Source organism: Oncorhynchus mykiss, chromosome 9, assembly GCF_013265735.2.
Source record: "Oncorhynchus mykiss isolate Arlee chromosome 9, USDA_OmykA_1.1, whole genome shotgun sequence".
NCBI lineage: Eukaryota > Metazoa > Chordata > Actinopteri > Salmoniformes > Salmonidae > Oncorhynchus > Oncorhynchus mykiss.
The window spans coordinates 6,374,192-6,394,536 of NC_048573.1; the positions used below are offsets into that span (position 1 = coordinate 6,374,192).

A 20,345-nucleotide genomic window follows, 5' to 3' on the forward strand; every position below is an offset into this window, starting at 1 on the left:
TATGATTAAATATTATCTGATGTTGGCTGTGTGAGGTATCTATCTGCATTTGTGCAGTTGAGCATCATCACGAGATTAAACAACTGCTTAATACATCTGTGTGTGTGTGTGACAAGAACTGAGTAACATGGTGTGACTTGCATGTTGCAAAGCAGTGTACTGTTTGCTACATTTGCCTTGCCTGTCTGTGTATGTAACAATATTGAGCACATGGCGTGACTTGTGGCATGTTACAAAGTTGTGGTTAATCAGGTATAGGGAGGGGTGGTCATCACGAGGTTTAACTGAGATGGAAAAATACTGAACACCACAATAGCAGGAACTGAGCAACTGTTATAACTAGGGTGTGATACCGGAACAGTAGGAATTTATACATCGACGGAGGGAGGACTCCCAAGAAGTGGGGACCAGTCTGAGCGCCTGCGATAGGCTGAGCAAGTCTAAACCACGCTCAGCCTCTACTGTGATAGACATAGTTCCAACCTGTCTGTTGGCCTATCACAGTATAAGAACAGCTGTTTACTGACATTCTGTCAGTTCTCTGTTAACCCTGTGTGGTGACACATTGAACCCGTATATACAAAAATTGCATTTACCATTTATTGCTTGAATTTAAAGATAATTAACGACAAATTCTGACTTTTATTCTTCCTGATACAGGATTCGAAAGACGCAGCCCTATCAGTATGAGATTATTGAAACATGTAACTTTGAGTTTTATTTTTGTTATTAATATAGTTTGAGTGCTAAAAGTGCCGCTGTTGCTAGCTAGCATGCCTTTCTGTGATGCAGACGGTTAGCTGAGCTGCCGACTGGTGCTAGCGTTGCATTATGGGAGATGTAGTTTTGACCCTCTAAGGTCTGAATGGGATAGAGGCGATTTCACATTGTAACTTGTTTGTGTTGCAGTGTTTCTGTACATGAGTTGTTGTATTTTGGTACTGTCAACACTGAAAGCACCTAGCAATGTATTGGGGATGTGAGACAGGATATGCGTTTTACCCTTCTCCATGCTCCCGTATAGAACAACTTGTCAGATGGTGCATCGGAGACTGACGTGTATATTCCTGTTGTTAAGGGTTTCTTCCGGTGAAGGAGAGGCGAACCAAAATGCAGCGTGGTTATTTCAATACATGTTTAATAAAAGATAACCACAAACAAACCGATACCCGTACCGTGAAAACCTAAACAACATTACCTTGTGCAAACAATCACCCACAAAACACTCAAAGAATATGGCTGCCTAAATATGGTTCCCAATCAGAGACAACGATAAACACCTGCCTCTGATTGAGAACCACTCCAGGCAACCATAGACTTTTCTAGACAACCCCACTAACCACAATCCCATAACCTATAAAAAAAAACCCTAGACAAAACACACCACATAAATAACCCATGTCACACCCTGGCCTGACCAAAATAATAAAGAGAACACAAAATACTTAGACCAGGGCGTGACACCTGTCCTGTCTTTTCACAATACTATTGCAGGTATGGTTCTATTTTCTAAGAATTAAGATTATACATTTGTTGTATTAAGGACTGGTTATTATTTTATACTATACATTATGGCTTTATGTATGAATGTGATTTGTGTGAGTCCGAGAAAACACTGAGAGAGAAAGAACAACTTGTCAGATGGTGCCTTGGAGACTGATGTGTTTCTGTCCTGTCTTTTCATAATACTATTGCAGATCAACATAAAAGCCTTAAAGACAGCCGTGGTGTCGCTCTTCATTTCTTGGTTCTCCTGTGATACATATAAAACCCGCTACAATATGACCGATTTCCTGCCCTTACTACTTTCATACCATTGTCTCTGCCAGCAATCTGACCCTGGAATGTTTATTTAATTTTAAAATACGTGGACCAGGTTGACACACTATTGTCACTTTTCTCTCTTTTAGATAAATTACAAAATAATGATCTGCATAAAAATGTTTGTTTTGATCTCAAACAGCAGTAGTAGCCGTATGCAAATCAGGGAGCCAAATTAACAGCTCTTTCGCCAATTCAATTCGGCTCCCTGCGTTCACCAAAAAGATACTTTGCAAAAGAGCTGGAGAAAGGCAATATTATTGAGAGGCACCCTAGAGCCACTGACGCTGGAAATAAACTACCAGGGGGACATTTTCCACATCCTCTTGGAGGTGCTTAATTTGTAAAACTGTTATTTATTCATTTAACCTGGCCAGTCAGTTAATTAAGAACAAATTCTTATTTACAATGATGGTCTACACCGGCCAAACGCTGGGCCAATTGTGCACCGCCCTATGGGTCTCCCAATCCCACGTGCGGTTGTGAGACAGTCTGGATTCGAGCCAGGTTGTCTGTAGCGACGCCTCTAGATGAGATGCAGTGCCTTAGACCACTGCGCCACTTGGGAGCCCGAGAAGGGGTTGATTTGGGGAGCTCTGAGGATCCGGAACGCATGATAATCTCCTGTATAATAAAACATTGCATTTGCGTAGTAGCATAGAGCAGTAGAATTCAGGCGTTTAGAGAAGTTTCACACATGGGGAACATTTTTAATCGCTTAAGGTCCGGGAAAAATGTGTCCTTTTTATAAACGCATTTCATGCAATTCTGCGTCATTTTTACATGACTGGAGACTTTGGCAGAATCTTTAATACCGCACAAATGATCGAAATGACAGGCTACTTTGACACTTACAAACTGAGGAGAATTAACAAATATGCAACTCAAATGAACTTTGATCGATTTTATTTACATTTTTACTATGCAAAAAAAAGAGTTTATCAAAAATACAGTTTTATGGGGTTTTTTTCTGGAGGGAGACAGCGCGTTTGATTATGCACGTGTTCAGTTTGCCACGCTGTCGAATGGGGGGCTATGTTTTGTTGGGGACGAGGAAAATTCATGCTACTTTTGAAAAATGTGACTTAAAAAAGTTCCAGTCGGGAATCGCGATGAACCAGTGTCCAGTGATCAACGAACACCGTTTCCTGTTTGAAGCTAAGACTGCACAGGAATGCAAATTCGCCAGACCGCAAGTTCAACATCAAAGTCCGTAGCTAGGAAAAGGGCTGATGAGTCGCGGTTACCATCTCCGTGGAGGTCTGTTGGGTGAACGGCAATCATAAAGACAAACCGCAGTCGGAGGTCCCAATTGTAATTGTCGCCAGCAGACTCGATGGAAACTGGTTCAGGTGCATAATCACAGGTCCTGAAGAAGGTAGAGGCTTCAGTCGTAAAGGGTGATTTCACCCTGGCTCTGCCACGGCATATAATCATTACTATATTAACAACATTACGATTTTATCATAAACATAATTATCCAAACCATAAGCTAGAACTGGCTCATTTTCATTACAATGGTAAAATCGTAAAGTTTTGACTCTGTGTATTGGTCTTATCAGTGAACCACAAAGTTCGTCATTCGTAGCGAACGCTGATGCCGCCCGCTAGGTAGAGGTGGCGTGCCCACAAACTTGAATAGTGGCGTTGTTTACGTCTAATAAACTACACACAATAATCTCAGAAATTCTCTAGGCAAGATTTGTATTTTTTTAACGGTTGTTTTTCACTGTTATCATGCCCGTGTGGTGTTCTGTGTCTGGCCGTGCTTATTACAAAACAAGCATGAAAATGAAATCTTTCATCATTCTACTTGCCAGAGTTTCGCCCCGGTTCTGCCAGTGAGGCTTGTGGCAATCAAGAATGATGCGGTGACCAAAGACTGAAAGATTTTCAGGCTGAACTGATGGGGAATCCATTTCGACGAAAGCTGAGAAGTGAAGCGATACCAGCGTTTTAATGTTTATTTATTTACATGCAACATGTTAACATTTAACATGCAAGAGTTACAGTTCATATAAGGAAATCAGTCAATTGAAATGATTAATTAGGCCCTAATCTATGGATTTCACATGACTGGGAATACAGATATGCATCTGTTGGTCACAGATACCTTTAAAAAAAAGTAGGGGCGTGGATCAGAAAACCAGTCGGTATCTTATGTGACCACCATTTGCCCCATGCAGCACGACACTCTCCTTTGCTCAGGCTGTTGATTGTGGCCTGGGAATGTTGTCCCACAGGCTGTCCGGAGTTGCTGGATATTGGTGGGTACTGGGAACACGCTGTCGTGCACATCAATCCAGAGCATCCTAAAACATGCTCAATGGGTGACATATCTGGTCAGTCTGCAGGCCTGGGAGAACTGGGACATTTTCAGCTACCAGGAATTGTGTACAAATCCTTGCGACATGCGATGATGGCGGTGGATGAATGGCACGACAGTGAGCCTCAGGATCTCGTAACGGTATCTCTGCATTAAATTTGCCTTCGATAAAATGCAATTGTGTTCGTTGTCCGTAGATCATGACTTCCCATACCATAACCCCACCGCCGCCATGGGGCACTCTGTTCACAACGTTGACATCAGCAAACCACTGACCCACATGACGCCATGCAGATGGTCTGCGGTTGTGAGGCCCGGTTGAACGTGCTGCCCAATGCAGTGAAGACACGTGCAGCGATGTCCTCCAGTAGCCAGTCTACTCCTGTCAGTAGGTTCTCTCCTGTCACAGCACTGCAGCCGATGATACACCAGTGTTGGGTCTTAATGTCATCCAGACATTAAGTGTGTGTGTGTGTATAGGTGGGTACTGTGTTCTCACCTCTCCTATGGTCTCTCTACTCAGTGATCCAGGAATGTCCTGTTTGTTGAGTAGCTCCTGGTGTGTGTGTGTGTGTGTGTGTGTGTGTGTGTGTGAGAGAGAGACACGGGTCAAAGTACGAGGAAATGGAGACAGTTCATGAAATCAAAGAATGGAACAAAACTAGCAAAAGTTGTAGTAGAAGACAAAGACTGGTCCAATAATGGACTCTTTTTTTTTTGGACAAGGAGATTAATTTGGGAAATCCATTTGTAATATTGAGGACTGTGAAGAAAGCAGTGGGAAATGTGGATTCAATCAAGGTGACTAGAAGCGCTGTTATTTTGGTTAATTGGGTCGACGTAGAAAAGAAGAAGCGTGCACTAATCTGGACAATTGTCCACGTCAGAAGTAACATGTATTGACCTTCGGAGCAGGGCGCCTGCCAAAGGAGGAAAAGCTGCAGTCCAAGTGTCCAAGAAGTCCAATTAGCTGGGTATCATATCTGCTGCAGCCAAGAAGATTTTGGTGCTTGAAGACTTTACAGCAGAAGCACTACAGGTCTTGCCCTCCCAGGAGGTTTCTGAGGCTGTGTTGGACCTGGTGAGAATGAGGTTTTTATAGAAAAGCAGGTTTATTTTATTTAGTTAATTTCTTTTTTGGTCGTTTGTATGATATTTTATTTGTTCCCGAATGTTTTCCTTTTCGTGATCCTTATTATCCACCCGCACAGTAGGTGGCGGAATGCACAATGTTGCGAACGCCATTATACCATAGAAGAAGAAAAAGAAGGAACGGAAGCTTACTTGGTTATTCATGAGAGGGTTTTTGTGGGTTAAGTCGTCCGTGTGTGTAAACGGTTTCATTTCTCTTCAAGATGCGGACGACTCGAGAGAGAGAATATCCCGCTCAGGTAAGCTGCATTTTTCTGCTATGGTACAATGACTCACTCTGCTGCAGTAAAATGATGCAAGCGAATGTTCGTTTACCAACTGGCTAGTTTGGTGGTTTTAGTTAGAAAGTAGCTAACCACGTGCCATGTTAGCTAGTATGCTAGCTTTCCAGTTAGGAGTGACGTCAGTCATTATAAACCCAACATTAGAGGTCTCTGCTACGGTGATGATAAAATGAACTCTCTCTTACCGAATCAGCATTTGAAGAAGCAACTTCTTTACCAGATTCTGAGTAGCATTTGGCCCCTGATTCGACTGTCGTTGCTGCGCTAATGACATCCTATTCTCAATAGTGTACTACTTATTAACGTTGATCTGGTCAGAAGTAGTTCACTGTATTGGAAATAAGGGTCCATTAGCGACGATATCCGTGTCGGGTTCTATATGCCTGCATGTTGCCTGTTCATAAATGGACCTCCCTAACTTCCCCTCTGATCAACAGGAATGCAGGACGGATGCCAGGGAAGTCCAGAAGAATGACACGTGAGTAATTGACTTTACCTCTAGGATCTAATTCCAAAGTTAGTAGATACAAGTTCACTGTAAATGTAGACTATTAGGTGAATATTCAATAGCATTAGCAACTATTAAGAATATGGTTATCAGCTAGCATGCTAGACCATACCTGTAGACGTCGTTATGCTAGCTTTAGTTAGCATTGGCAATCAAAGCTACAGTTATCATATCTCAGTGCACCTTGGGGTAGACTTTCAGCATATATCTGATTTTTGGTGATGCTAACTTTGATCTGATGGCCTCCTTGTCCTGTGTTCCAAAGCCTCTTGTAGTAATATACAGACCAGTAAGTCACTAACTTGGATGTGTTCTTTGCTCAGGTCTGCATTACTTGTGACATGACTTCCTGACTTAAAGGCATCTGTACAGAACGACATGAACTACTGAGTGACTGTAGCTAATGCACCAGTTGTATGTTTAAATGTTCTTTACAGCAAAACACTAACTTCCTTTCTCATTTTAACAGACGTGGGGATGAAGTTTCCTGAAGGGATTATTAACGACCTTCACTGGTGAGTTTGTCCAACTATCAAACTGGGTTCCCCACTACGGGTAGGATTGGTCTTCCACCCGTATACATGTTGCTAGAATCCCAAATGGCACCTTATTCCTTGTGAACTGCTCCTGGGTGGCGCAGGGGTCTAGGGCACATCCGGCTGTGATTGGGACCACCATCGGGCAGGTCACAGTACAGTACGGCCAGTCGGTCTCGTCAATAAGTAGTCCATTGTGCCATGTGGGTTGAGTGCCATGACTCCGTGGAACCAGTCACTTGAAGATGCTACAGTCCCAATGATGACAATCTTAGCTCACTTTGAACCGATGTGAAACGACATTAACTACTGAGTGACTGTATATAATGCTGCAGTTAGTCATCGATTCCTCAATCATCACACTAATAAAATGATTGCCTTTCATTCCTCAGGGTCTGGGTGCTGTGGTCAGTGGCATTGCACCGTGGACTCCAACATACTGGTAAGTTGTGGTTCTGAAACGGTCCCAAGTGGTGCTTTATAGTTTATTGTATTGATATTTACACAGCATTGTTAACTTTACTTGTATAGTTTAGCTGAACATGACATTTTGAGCTCTCCCAACCTTCTGCTGAACATGACATGTTTGAGCTCTCCCAACCTTCTGCTGAACATGACATGTTTTAGCTCTCCCAGCCTTCTGCTGAACATGACACGTTTGAGCTCTCCCAACCTTCTGCTGAACATGACATGTTTTAGCTCTCCCAGCCTTCTGCTGAACATGACATGTTTGAGCTCTCCCAACCTTCTGCTGAACATGACATGTTTGAGCTCTCCCCACCTTCTGCTGAACATGACATGTTTGAGCTCTCCCAACCTTCTGCTGAACATGATGAATATTCTCTTTGGAATCTCGTTCGTCTGAACTCCTGTTGAGAAAAGGAATAGCTGACTTCAGCAGAGGGCTACGTAACCTGTCATTAAGGCTACATATGTTATGTCTAACCCCCTCCTTGTGCCCTCATATCTGGTCCCCACCCAGACTGTAACCTGAAGCTTTTGTCTTCCTAGGTTCTTCTGTATGTGGCTGAACAGGAAGCTGTGATGCCAACTAGACTGGTGAGTTTTGGTTAATGAGTACGTTTGGTAATTGTTATGGGTAATGAATCTAGTCCTTGTGTCTTACCAGAGCCTCTGCCTTAGCCACAAGCTATAACCAGTCTAGTGTTAAAAATCACTGCAAACAAGAGTGAACAGTTGATGTTTGGTAGTCGTGGTGACTCTGGCTCCTAGTGATGACACCCGCACGCGTCTTACGCCCTGCGTCAACGACAGAACCTGCAAAGGTGGACCCACTGGCGTTGCCAGGGCAACAAGGGGACAGCTGGTTGGGGTTACCAACTGTCTGATGGGACCAGAGACCCACACAAAATAGCATTTGGCTCTGCATTGTTGATCCAAAATGGCTGCTATTAGATTTAATATGGAGAATCATTCATGAAGTGCTAGTAGCAGCACACGGGACTGGGGTGGATGGGCCATTCGGGATGTCGTCAGATTCATATTTTCTTGCATATTGAATACTGACTTCCAAATAACTGGTGTCCTGATGCAGTACAGGGCCCTTGTCAGCACTTTCCATAATTGTCTCAGGGCAGTAGAGCTGGTCTAGGATCAGACAATAAAGCAGTCTTTGAATGTAGTGCTGTTCAGCATGTTTATTTAGACTCCTCTCCTTCAGGTCCTGATGGTGGTACCAGACTGGTTACTAGAAGATGCCTGTTACTGAACTACCTCCAGGTGTGTGTGATCGACTTGACTTCTGTCCTTTATAATGTAGAAGTGATGATTTCATATTACCGCCCCAGTCTGATGTTAAGCTGACTGATTGGTTACCGAACTGATCTACACTAGCAGTGTGTTCTGGTCCTGGGGCCCCAGAGGAGTGGTGGGTCCCCAGGATTAGATAATGCTGTGCTGTTGACTGATCTAATGTCTGACCACTAGTTCTTACAATATCACTTAATAATCCCTCAACTCTCCTCCCCCAGTTGATGTCCTTGTGGGTCTGCAGTCTTCCGGAAGGTGTGTATGAATTGTTTTTACAGCATCTTCACTCACTGACCCTGCACCTCTTGCACTTGCTACAAACTCCACCTACCTTCTACCTACTCATTAACATCACTGAGGGAACTACAACTCCAATGAACGCTTTGCTACAGCACACACCACATGGAACATTCTGGAATGCTGTTTGTGATGAAGTCACACAGTAGTTCGTTAGCTTCTGTCCGGTGCTCTGTGGCTGGCATCAAACCAGGTTTCCCATCGGTCCTCCTGTGGGTTGGGCAGACACTGACAAGCCTGCTCTCGGTGCATGGGGCAGGGGTAAGGTGGGCTGCCTGCCTGGAGGGAGGGTGTCTGGGTGGGGGCTTGACCCCAGACCTTGGACCACTGGCTGGATGGCTACAATGACTGAACCTGAGTCTGATCTCATTTCAGAATGCTCTGCATATAGTCTGCAGTACCTAATGTACTTCTGCATAATGTTTAATTAGAGATCTGTTCCTTCCAGGTCCTGACTGTTCCAGCCTGGCCACTGGAGAACTGTTGCTGCACGACCTCAAGGTGTGTAGGATCAACTTTCACTTGATCTGTTGCCATTAACTTCTGTCCTTTATGATGTAGAAGTGATGATTTCCTGTTACCGCCCCAGTCTGATGTTAAACTGACTGATTGGTTACTGAACTGATCTATACTCTAGAGCAGTGTTTCACAATCCTGGTTCTTGGGACCGAGGTGTAAGGCTTCGTTTAGATTTACAGCTCAATTCTGATCTTTCACTAATTAGTCTTGAATAATCAGACCCTAATGTTGTTGGTGAAACTCTGTTGTTTCTGAAATACTCTGGGATACCACCTAAGCCTTCTTGGGGGGGGGAAACACTTGTTGCCAGTTTTGTGTCCCCAGGATTAGAATACACTGCTATAGACTGATCTCATGTCTGACGACAAGGTCTTACAATGTCACTTCATGGTTTCCTACTTTCTCCCTCTAGGTTTCTGCCCCTCTGGTTGAGGTCCTGGTGTCTGCGGGGTTTGGAAAGGTGTGACTTTAGACGGAATCTTAACGCTCCTTCCACATGAAGCATTCTGGAATGTTGTAAATGATGAGCACTCCTCGTGTCTGCCAGTCTGTCAGATCTGTGCTCTGGGGCTGGGTAAAGGTCTGGCCTCCCATCGGTCCTCCTGTGGGTTGGGCAGACACTGACAAGCCTGCTCTTGTTGGGGGCAGGGGTAAGGTGGGCTGCCTGCCTGGAGGGAGGGTGTCTGGGTGGGGGCTTGACCCCAGACCCTGGACCGCTGGATGGCTACAATGACTGAACTATATAGACCTGATCTGGTTTCAGAATGTTCTGGATGTAGTCTAGTAATCTAAAATGGGGATTATTTGGTTTTAAAACTGTTATGTTTGTTTTAGATCTCGTTGGCTGCTGAGGTGTTGCTGTGCTGGTGGAGTGTGAAGGTGTGTAGTGTTATTATAATACACTGAGTATAGAGGACATTAACACCTTCCTAATATTGAGTTTACCCTCAGAACAGCCTCAGTTGTCTACAAGGGGTCTAAGCGTTCCACAGGGATGTTGGCCCGTGAAACAACTGTGGGACGGCATTGGAGTCTAGTTAGCTGGATGTCCTTTGGGTGGTGGACCAGTGTTGATACACATGAGAAACTGTTGAGCTTGACAAACCCAGCAGTGTTTCAGTTGACACAAACCGGTGTGCCTGGCACCTGTCATACCTCATTCCAAGGATCTTAAATCCTTTGTCTTGCCCATTCACCCTCTGAGTGGTACACAATCCTTGTATTGTGGTTTAAAAACCCTTTGAACCTGTCTGTTAATCTACACTGATTTAACCATCACTTCAATAAGGGCTCGCTTTCACCTGGTCAGGTTAATGTATTGACCACTCAGTGGATATGTGTTGTAATGGGAAAGGGGGCAGATCAATATTAGGAAGATGTTAATGTTCTGTTGAATGCTCCTCTTGGATCATCACACTGACCCATGCAATGTGTTCTACACTACATACTCTGACGTGATGAGTCATCATTACCGCCCCAGTCTGATGTAACGCTGACTGATTGGTTACTCTCTGATCAAGTCATCTCATACCTTGTAGTCCCTACAGTATCACCAGGGTTTAATTCTCACACTATTTTCCCCTCTAGCTCTCCAGTTTTACACCTGCAAGCCCTCTTGCACTCCTGATTGGTTAGCAAGGAAGTGGGACGTCTCGTTGGAACTGGGGGGAAACCAGGCCAAGTCAATTCAACCCCACGACTGTTTTGATGTGTATATATAAATCTACAAAATAATGCTTGTCCTATTCTTTCTTGGTGGTAGTAAATCAGACTTGTTGTATTTGGCCATTTTTCAATACTGAACAGTGTGATATTTCCTGTCATCTCATTATGTAGTTATTCTAGGTTGGACTGATTTCTCACTGGCTATAGAAAGTTGACTGGCTAATTTTAAGCCAATTTGTTTTTGAATTGATGTGAGCAGCATGTTCAGTCATTGACACAATGGGATAGATCGATGGAATAAATTCAGTTTAACGCTGCTACCAGTTCCTAGGCCGTTATTGAAAAATAAGAGTTTGTTCTTAACGGACTTGCCTAGTTAAATAAAATAACAGTAACATGCAAAAAATAACAGTCAGGGATTACACAAAGAAATGAGAAGAGAAAAAAAGTTATCCACATTATTTCAAATACAGACATTCAGTTTTGTATACATTTCCAAGACTAAATAGTTTTCCAAATCAGATTTTTAATTAAGAAATGGGACTTTCTTCAAATGTTTTGTGTATGAAATGTTTTCCTAATAAAATAGATTTGACACTCGCATTCAATTGTGGAATCAGTGTAGTTTCAATGGTTGTATGCAATTTGAAGCCAAGATACAGTTTTTACTTCAGATCACTTCGCTCTATAACAATGACAGAATAAGTGTTCAATAGATTTGTTTCTAGTTCACAAAAACTGCATTCACTGATAACAAGGTATACATTTAGAAATCAAGCTATTACACGGATAGAATCTATGGATCATCTGAAAGGAGGTCTCTTACTGTGTTGGTCTCCATAAATTTGCATGGAGTGAGCCAAGCACGGCGCCAGTTTACACCAAACGATGAAGCCCAACAAAATATCGCAGAGGGAATAGACTTCCTGTAGAAAATATCCCTTAATAAACGATTGTTGAATCTCGTATCTAGTAGACCAATGCCATTCACCTGGATATCGCTTACAATTGGATATATTCCAAAATTATGCATTATTCTGAAGTGAAGTTTTTATCCCACTAGGTATAGTTTTAATAACAGTGTCATATTCCTTGCTTGAAACCTCAAAGTTGTATCTTTCCATAAATTCTCTCTGTGTAAATAGATTCCCACTAATATTAACTAATTGGCTGACGAGGACAATGTTTTTCGAGAACCATTTACGGTTAAATAACATCTTGTTTCTATGTAATATCGTCCCATTGTTCCATATAAAACATTTATGAGGTGAAAAGTTGTGTTAATACAACAAAGCCCAGCACATTAAAGCCTGCTTGTGAAAAGCCGCCAGCTTCACAGGAAGTTTACCCACAACATATGGACATTGTAGTACCAAATTAAGCCCTTCAAACTTCTGACAAACAAAATGAGGTATAATATTCCAGAAACAATGTGGATTTTTTAATGTACCTTTTAATCCAGTTGACCTTTAACATCTGGTTGAAGAGAGTGAAGTCTAAGACATTTAGACCGCCATCACAAACCCTGTTGGTGATAAACATCTCTTTTTATCTTATGTGGCTTGTTTTTCCATATGAAGTTGTACAAAAGCCTATCTATCTAAGGTACAGCAAGTGGATTTGGGAATGTCAATAGATGAAAAAAGATAGGATGCAGGAGATAGCCCCTCAGCTTTGGATAAAAGCACCCTTCCTTGAAGACTTAAATCCCTCAACCATGAGGATCATGTTTTTTTTGACAGATTGACAGCCGTAAGATTGTTGGTGATCTTTACACCGAGGTAGGTTACAGTATATTTTTCAGAGATGTTACAAACATCTCACATTTGGAAAGATTTAATACCAAACCTGAGATTTTGGAGAACTGCTTCACGATATCCAATGCTAATCTAGCTTGTGACACATTTGTCAAAAAAGTTTTTTTTTTACAATTTCTCAAAGTTTCAGATCAAATTGGCGGTCAACTAAGCGTTTGTTTTTTTCACCTTTATTTAACCAGGGAGGCTAGTTGAAAACAAGTTCTCATTTACAACTGCGACCTGGCCAAGATAAAGCATAGCAGTGTGAACAGACAGCAACACAGAGTTACACATGGGATAAACAATAAACAAGTCAATAACCTGAGGTAGGTACATTGGGTGGACTATTTACCGATGGACTATGTACAGCTGCAACGATCAGTTAGCTGCTCAGATAGCAGATGTTTAAAGTTGGTGAGGGAGATAAAAGTCTCCAACTTTTATTCTCTATTGTGTTTACTATAAACCAAGTTCCGTTACATTTAAGGTTACTCGGATCAAACAGGAAATCTCGTCTGCAACCGCCGCTATCTTCAGCACCCCTGTGAAATTATATATACCGGTATATGTTTTTCGCCGAGATGGCCAGTCAATTTGAGTAAGGTTATTGTGTATTCTACGTAATGACGCAGTTGCACGTTATTACGTATTTGCGGCATCACGCAATGACATCACAACGTAATTTGGCAAAAAATCAAGTTCCTCTGGAAATTAGTTGGCAATACTGAGCGGAATGCGGCGAAAGCACCTACCGGTAACTAAGCTAGTCGCCACATTGGCATTCAATCTAAAGCCATCCTTTTGTTTCAACTCCTCCACTGATCTTCATAATTTACTCTAGTCCAATAATGGACTTTATTTCTAGTATCAAACATGTTTTGTTCTGATTTGTTTATTTCATGTTCAGGCCGATATCTGTCTGTTAGCATTGCAACGTCTTTCGATGATGAGAATTTACACAGACCTGTTCTGAATACCTGATTGTACTTTAGTATTTCTGATGAGAGACTTGCAATTTATATTTAACCAAAACGTGTTTCGAAATGCTGCGTTCGCAGAACACGTGTCCGCAACTAGCGAGGTCACATGGCAAACACCGTTATTTAATGGCTGGCTTAGCTACGGGGGTTGTAACTATCATAAGTTCACTTTTTATAATTTTCTCCTTTCAGGATGCCGACGACTCGAATGTGCTGCTCTGGTAAGAAACATATTACTTGAATACCTGCTTCTGTGGTGGTTTTAGTTAGAAAGTTGCTAACCACGTGCCATGTTAGCTAGTATGCTAGCTTTCCAGTTAGGAGTGACCGGACCGTCAGTCATTATAAACCCAACATTAGAGGTCTCTGCTACGGTGATGATAAAATGAACTCTCTCTTACCGAATCAGCATTTGAAGAAGCAACTTCTTTACCAGATTCTGAGTAGCATTTGGCCCCTGATTCGACTGTCGTTGCTGCGCTAATGGCACCCTATTCTCAATAGTGTACTACTTATTAACGTTGATCTGGTCAGAAGTAGTTCACTGTATTGGAAATACGGGTCCATTAGCGACGATATCCGTGTCGGGTTCTATATGCCTCCATGTTGCCTGTTAATAAAGGGACCTCCCTAACTTCCCCTCTGATCAACAGGAATGCAGGACAGATTCCGGGAAGTCCAGAAGAATGACACGTGAGTACATTGACTTTACCTCTAGGATCTAATTCCAAAGTTAGTAGATACAAGTTCACTGTAAATGTAGACTATTAGGTGAATATTCAATAGCATTAGCAACTATTAAGAATATGGTTATCAGCTAGCATGCTAGACCATACCTGTAGACGTCGTTATGCTAGCTTTAGTTAGCATTGGCTATCAAAGCTACAGTTATCATATCTCAGTGCACCTTGGGGTAGACTTTCAGCATGTGGTGACTGGCTGTAAATGATGATCCTCAATGACAAGCATATATCTGATTTTTGGTGATGCTAACTTTGATCTGATGGCCTCCTTGTCCAGTGTTCCCAAAGCCTCTTGTAGTAATATACAGACTAGTGGGTCACTAACTTGGATGTGTTCTTTGCTCAGGTCTGCATTACTTGTGACATGACTTCCTGACTTCAAGGCATCTGAACAGAATCTCCACTTGGAGTTCCATTCTGGAATAGGAATGTGGTGCTGGTGAGGAACATTTGAGTTTATTCACTGGTGTTCAGGACACTTCTAATGGCACCACATTTCTATATGGTCACTACATCCGGGCTTTATATGATCCATTGTCAAGCATATGTCTGAATCTTTTGTGAAGATACTCTTTATTCTGATGGGCTCTATAGTGCACTACCTTAGACCAGGACCCATGTACTATAAAGGCAACAGGGTGACTTTGGATGAAGGCAATTTCACTTTTTGGCTGACCAACTGTACAAGATGGCTCCCGGGACATGCTACAGTCCCAATGATGATGAACTTAGCTCACTTTGAACCGATGTGAAACGACATGAACTACTGAGTGACTGTAGCTAATGCACCAGTTGTATGTTTAAATGTTCTTTACAGCAAAACACTAACTTCCTTTCTCATTTTAACAGACGTGGGGATGAAGTTTCCTGAAGGGATTAACGACCTTCACTGGTGAGTTTGTCCAACTATCAAACTGGGTTCCCCACTACGGGTAGGATTGGTCTTCCACCCGTATACATGTTGGTGGAATCCCAAATGGGACCTTATTCCTTGTGAATTGCTCCTGGGTGACGCAGGGGTCTAGGGCACATCCGGCTGTGATTGGGACCACCATCGGGCAGGTCACAATACAGTACGGCCTGTTGGTCTCGTCAATAAGTAGTCCACTGTATAGGGACTGGGGTGCCATGTGGGTTGAGTGACATGACTCCGTGGAACCAGTCACTTGAAGATGCTACAGTCCCAATGATGACAATCTTAGCTCACTTTGAACCGATGTGAAACGACATGAACTGCTGAGTGACTGTATATAATGCTGCAGTTAGTCATCGATTCCTCAATCATCACACTAATAAAATGATTGCCTTTCATTCCTCAGGGTCTGGGTGCTGTGGTCAGTGGCATTGCACCGTGGACTCCAACATACTGGTAAGTTGTGGTTCTGAAACGGTCCCAAGTGGTGCTTTATAGTTTATTGTATTGATATTTACACAGCATTGTTAACTTTACTTGTATAGTTTAGCTGAACATGACACGTTTGAGCTCTCCCAACCTTCTGCTGAACATGATGAATATTCTCTTTGGAATCTCGTTCGTCTGAACTCCTGTTGAGAAAAGGAATAGCTGACTTCAGCAGAGGGCTACGTAACCTGTCATTAAGGCTACATATGTTATGTCTAACCCCCTCCTTGTGCCCTCATATCTGGTCCCCACCCAGACTGTAACCTGAAGCTTTTGTCTTCCTAGGTTCTTCTGTATGTGGCTGAACAGGAAGTCGTGATGCCAACTAGACTGGTGAGTTTTGGTTAATGAGTACGTTTGGTAATTGTTATGGGTAATGAATCTAGTCCTTGTGTCTTACCAGAGCCTCTGCCTTAGCCACAAGCTATAACCAGTCTAGTGTTAAAAATCACTGCAAACAAGAGGGAACAGTTGATGTTTGGTAGTCGTGGTGACTCTGGCTCCTAGTGATGACACCCGCACGCGTCTTACGCCCTGCGTCGACGACAGAACCTGCAAAGGTGGACCCACTGGCGTTGCCAGGGCAACAAGGGGACAGCTGGTTGGGGTTACCAACTGTCTGATGGGACCAGAGACCCACACAAAATAGCATTTGGCTCTGCATTGTTGATCCAAAATGGCTGCTATTAGATTTAATATGGAGAATCATTCATGAAGTGCTAGTAGCAGCACACGGGACTGGGGTGGATGGGCCACTCGGGATGTCGTCAGATTCATATTTTCTTGCATATTGAATACTGACTTCCAAATAACTGGTGTCCTGATGCAGTACAGGGCCCTTGTCAGCACTTTCCATAATTGTCTCAGGGCAGTAGAGCTGGTCTAGGATCAGACAATAAAGCAGTCTTTGAATGTAGTGCTGTTCAGCATGTTTATTTAGACTCCTCTCCTTCAGGTCCTGATGGTGGTACCAGACTGGTTACTAGAAGATGCCTGTTACTGAACTACCTCAAGGTGTGTGTGATCGACTTGACTTCTGTCCTTTATAATGTAGAAGTGATGATTTCATATTACCGCCCCAGTCTGATGTTACGCTGACTGATTGGTTACCGAACTGATCTACACTAGCAGTGTGTTCTGGTCCTGGGGCCCCAGAGGAGTGGTGGGTCCCCAGGATTAGATAATGCTGTGCTGTTGACTGATCTAATGTCTGACCACTAGTTCTTACAATATCACTTAATAATCCCTCAACTCTCCTCCCCCAGTTGATGTCCTTGTGGGTCTGCAGTCTTCAGGAAGGTGTGTATGAATTGTTTTTACAGCATCTTCACTCACTGACCCTGCACCTCTTGCACTTGCTACAAACTCCACCTACCTTCTACCTACTCATTAACATCACTGAGGGAACTACAACTCCAATGAACGCTTTGCTACAGCACACACCACATGGAACATTCTGGAATGCTGTTTGTGATGAAGTCACACAGTAGTTCGTTAGCTTCTGTCCGGTGCTCTGTGGCTGGCATCAACCCAGGTTTCCCATCGGTCCTCCTGTGGGTTGGGCAGACACTGACAAGCCTGCTCTCGGTGCATGGGGCAGGGGTAAGGTGGGCTGCCTGCCTGGAGGGAGGGTGTCTGGGTGGGGAGCTTGTAGCCAGACCTTGGACCACTGGCTGGATGGCTACAATGACTGAACCTGAGTCTGATCTCATTTCAGAATGCTCTGCATATAGTCTGCAGTACCTAATGTACTTCTGCATAATGTTTAATTGGGGATCTGTTCCTTCCAGGTTCTGTTCCAGCCTGACCACTGGAGAACTGTTGCTGCACGACCTCAAGGTGTGTAGAATCAACTTTCACTTGATCTGTTGCCATTAACTTCTGTCCTTTATCATGTAGAAGTGATGATTTCCTGTTACCGCCCCAGTCTGATGTTAAGCTGACTGATTGGTTACTGAACTGATCTATACTCTAGAGCAGTGTTTCACAATCCTGGTTCTTGGGACTGAGATGTAAGGCTTTGTTTAGACTGACAGCTCAATTCTGATCTTTCACTAATTAGTCTTGAATAATCAGACCCTAATGTTGACTGCAGCTATTTACCTAAGTTGCTATAAATATAAACTTCAGAGAAATAATCTAAATGTTATTGATGAACCCCGGTCGTTTCTGAAATAATCTGGGATACCACCTAAGCCTAGTTCTTGGGGGGGAAACACTTGGTGACAGTTTTGGGTCCCCAGGATTAGAATACACTGCTATAGACTGATCTCATGTCTGACTACAATGTCACTTCATGCTTTCCTACTTTCTCCCTCTAGGTTTCTGCCCCTCTTGTTGAGGTCCTGGTGTCTGCAGGGTTTGGAAAGGTGTGTGACTTTAGACGGAATCTTAACGCTCCTTCCACATGAAGCATTCTGGAATGTTGTAAATGATGAGCACCTCGTGTCTGCCAGTCTGTCAGATCTGTGCTCTGGGGCTGGGTAAAGGTCTGGCCTCCCATCGGTCCTCCTGTGGGTTGGGCAGACACTGACAAGCCTGCTCTTGTTGGGGGCAGGGGTAAGGTGGGCTGCCTGCCTGGAGGGAGGGTGTCTGGGTGGGGGCTTGACCCCAGACCCTGGACCGCTGGATGGCTACAATGACTGAACTATATAGACCTGATCTGGTTTCAGAATGTTCTGGATGTAGTCTAGTAATCTAAAATGGGGATTATTTGGTTTTAAAACTGTTATGTTTGTTTTAGATCTCGTTGGCTGCTGAGGTGTTGCTGTGCTGGTGGAGTGTGAAGGTGTGTAGTGTTATTATAATACACTGAGTATAGAGGACATTAACACCTTCCTAATATTGAGTTTACCCCCAGAACAGCCTGTTGTCTACAAGGGGTCTAAGCGTTCCACAGGGATGTTGGCCCGTGACACAACTGTGGGACGGCATTGGAGTCTAGTTAGCTGGATGTCCTTTGGGTGGTGGACCAGTGTTGATACACATGAGAAACTGTTGAGCTTGACAAACCCAGCAGTGTTTCAGTTGACACAAACCGGTGTGCCTGGCACCTGTCATACCTCATTCCAAGGATCTTAAATCTTTGTCTTGCCCATTCACCCTCTGAGTGGTACACAATCCTTGTATTGTGGTTTAAAAACCCTTTGAACCTGTCTGTTCATCTACACTGATTTAACCATCACTTCAATAAGGGCTTGCTTTCACCTGGTCAGGTTAATGTATTGACCACTCAGTGGATATGTGTTGTAATGGGAAAGGGGGCAGATCAATATTAGGAAGATGTTAATGTACTGTTGAATGTTCCTCTTGGATCATCACACTGACCCATGCAATGTGTTCTACACTACATACTCTGACGTGATGAGTCATCATTACCGCCCCAGTCTGATGTAACGCTGACTGATTGGTTACTCTCTGATCAAGTCATCTCATACCTTGTAGTCCCTACAGTATCACCAGGGTTTAATTCTCACACTATTTTCCCCTCTAGCTCTCCAGTTTTACACCTGCAAGCCCTCTTGCACTCCTGATTGGTTAGCAAGGAAGTGGGACGTCTCGTTGGAACTGGGGGGAAACCAGGCCAAGTCAATTCAACCCCACGACTGTGTTTTGATGTGTATATATAAATCTTCAAAATAATGCTTGTCCTATTCTTTCTTGGTGGTAGTAAATCAGACTTGTTGTATTTGGCCATTTTTCAATACTGAACAGTGTGATATTTCCTGTCATCTCATTATGTAGTTATTCTAGGTTTGACTGATTTCTCACTGGCTATAGAAAGTTGACTGGCTAATTTTAAGCCAATTTGTTTTTGAATTGATGTGAGCAGCATGTTCAGTCATTGACACAATGGGATAGATAATAGATGGAATAAATTCAGTTTAACGCTGCTACCAGTTCCTAGGCCGTTATTGAAAAATAAGAGTTTGTTCTTAACGGACTTGCCTAGTTAAATAAAATAACAGTAACATGCAAAAAATAACAGTCAAGGATTACACAAAGAAATGAGAAGAGAAAAAAAGTTATCCACATTATTTCAAATACAGACATTCAGTTTTGTATACATTTCCAAGACTAAATAGTTTTCCAAATCAGATTTTTCATTAAGAAATGGGACTTTCTTCAAATGTTTTGTGTATGAAATGTTTTCCTAATAAAATAGATTTGACACTCGCATTCAATTGTGGAATCAGTGTAGTTTCAATGGTTGTATGCAATTTGAAGCCAAGATACAGTTTTTACTTCAGATCACTTCGCTCTATAACAATGACAGAATAAGTGTTCAATAGATTTGTTTCTAGTTCACAAAAACTGCATTCACTGATAAAGGTATACATTTAGAAATCAAGCTATTACACGGATAGAATCTATGGATCATCTGAGAGGTGTTGGTCTCCATAAATTTGCATGGAGTGAGCCAAGCACGGCGCCAGTTTACACCAAACGATGAAGCCCAACAAAATATTGCAGAGGGAATAGACTTCCTGTAGAAAATATCCCTTAATAAACGATTGTTGAATCTCGTATCTAGTAGACCAAT

General features: G+C 42.9%; 8 non-coding genes and 4 pseudogenes across 8 annotated transcripts; all 12 read left to right on the plus strand.

Annotated features, from left to right (window-relative positions):
- Positions 1–7,452: 7,452 nt before the first annotated feature.
- On the plus strand, positions 7,453–7,524 carry LOC118966213. Its single transcript, XR_005053479.1, has one exon. It is a non-coding gene; the product is annotated as a small nucleolar RNA SNORD30 (small nucleolar RNA).
- A 330-nt stretch (positions 7,525–7,854) lies between these two features.
- On the plus strand, positions 7,855–7,981 carry LOC118966232. Its single transcript, XR_005053491.1, has one exon. It is a non-coding gene; the product is annotated as a small nucleolar RNA SNORD22 (small nucleolar RNA).
- Positions 7,982–8,402: 421 nt separating this feature from the next.
- On the plus strand, positions 8,403–8,477 carry LOC118966230 (annotated as a pseudogene).
- A 773-nt stretch (positions 8,478–9,250) lies between these two features.
- LOC118966218 lies at positions 9,251–9,320 on the plus strand. Its single transcript, XR_005053484.1, has one exon. It is a non-coding gene; the product is annotated as a small nucleolar RNA SNORD31 (small nucleolar RNA).
- A 1,340-nt stretch (positions 9,321–10,660) lies between these two features.
- LOC118966222 lies at positions 10,661–10,734 on the plus strand (annotated as a pseudogene).
- A 4,377-nt stretch (positions 10,735–15,111) lies between these two features.
- LOC118966207 lies at positions 15,112–15,175 on the plus strand. Its single transcript, XR_005053473.1, has one exon. It is a non-coding gene; the product is annotated as a small nucleolar RNA SNORD29 (small nucleolar RNA).
- Positions 15,176–15,581: 406 nt separating this feature from the next.
- On the plus strand, positions 15,582–15,645 carry LOC118966210. Its single transcript, XR_005053476.1, has one exon. It is a non-coding gene; the product is annotated as a small nucleolar RNA SNORD29 (small nucleolar RNA).
- A 256-nt stretch (positions 15,646–15,901) lies between these two features.
- Positions 15,902–15,973, plus strand: LOC118966214. Its single transcript, XR_005053480.1, has one exon. It is a non-coding gene; the product is annotated as a small nucleolar RNA SNORD30 (small nucleolar RNA).
- A 330-nt stretch (positions 15,974–16,303) lies between these two features.
- On the plus strand, positions 16,304–16,430 carry LOC118966233. The gene has a single exon (XR_005053492.1). It is a non-coding gene; the product is annotated as a small nucleolar RNA SNORD22 (small nucleolar RNA).
- A 421-nt stretch (positions 16,431–16,851) lies between these two features.
- On the plus strand, positions 16,852–16,926 carry LOC118966227 (annotated as a pseudogene).
- A 770-nt stretch (positions 16,927–17,696) lies between these two features.
- On the plus strand, positions 17,697–17,766 carry LOC118966219. The gene has a single exon (XR_005053485.1). It is a non-coding gene; the product is annotated as a small nucleolar RNA SNORD31 (small nucleolar RNA).
- Positions 17,767–19,155: 1,389 nt separating this feature from the next.
- Positions 19,156–19,229, plus strand: LOC118966223 (annotated as a pseudogene).
- Positions 19,230–20,345: the final 1,116 nt, after the last annotated feature.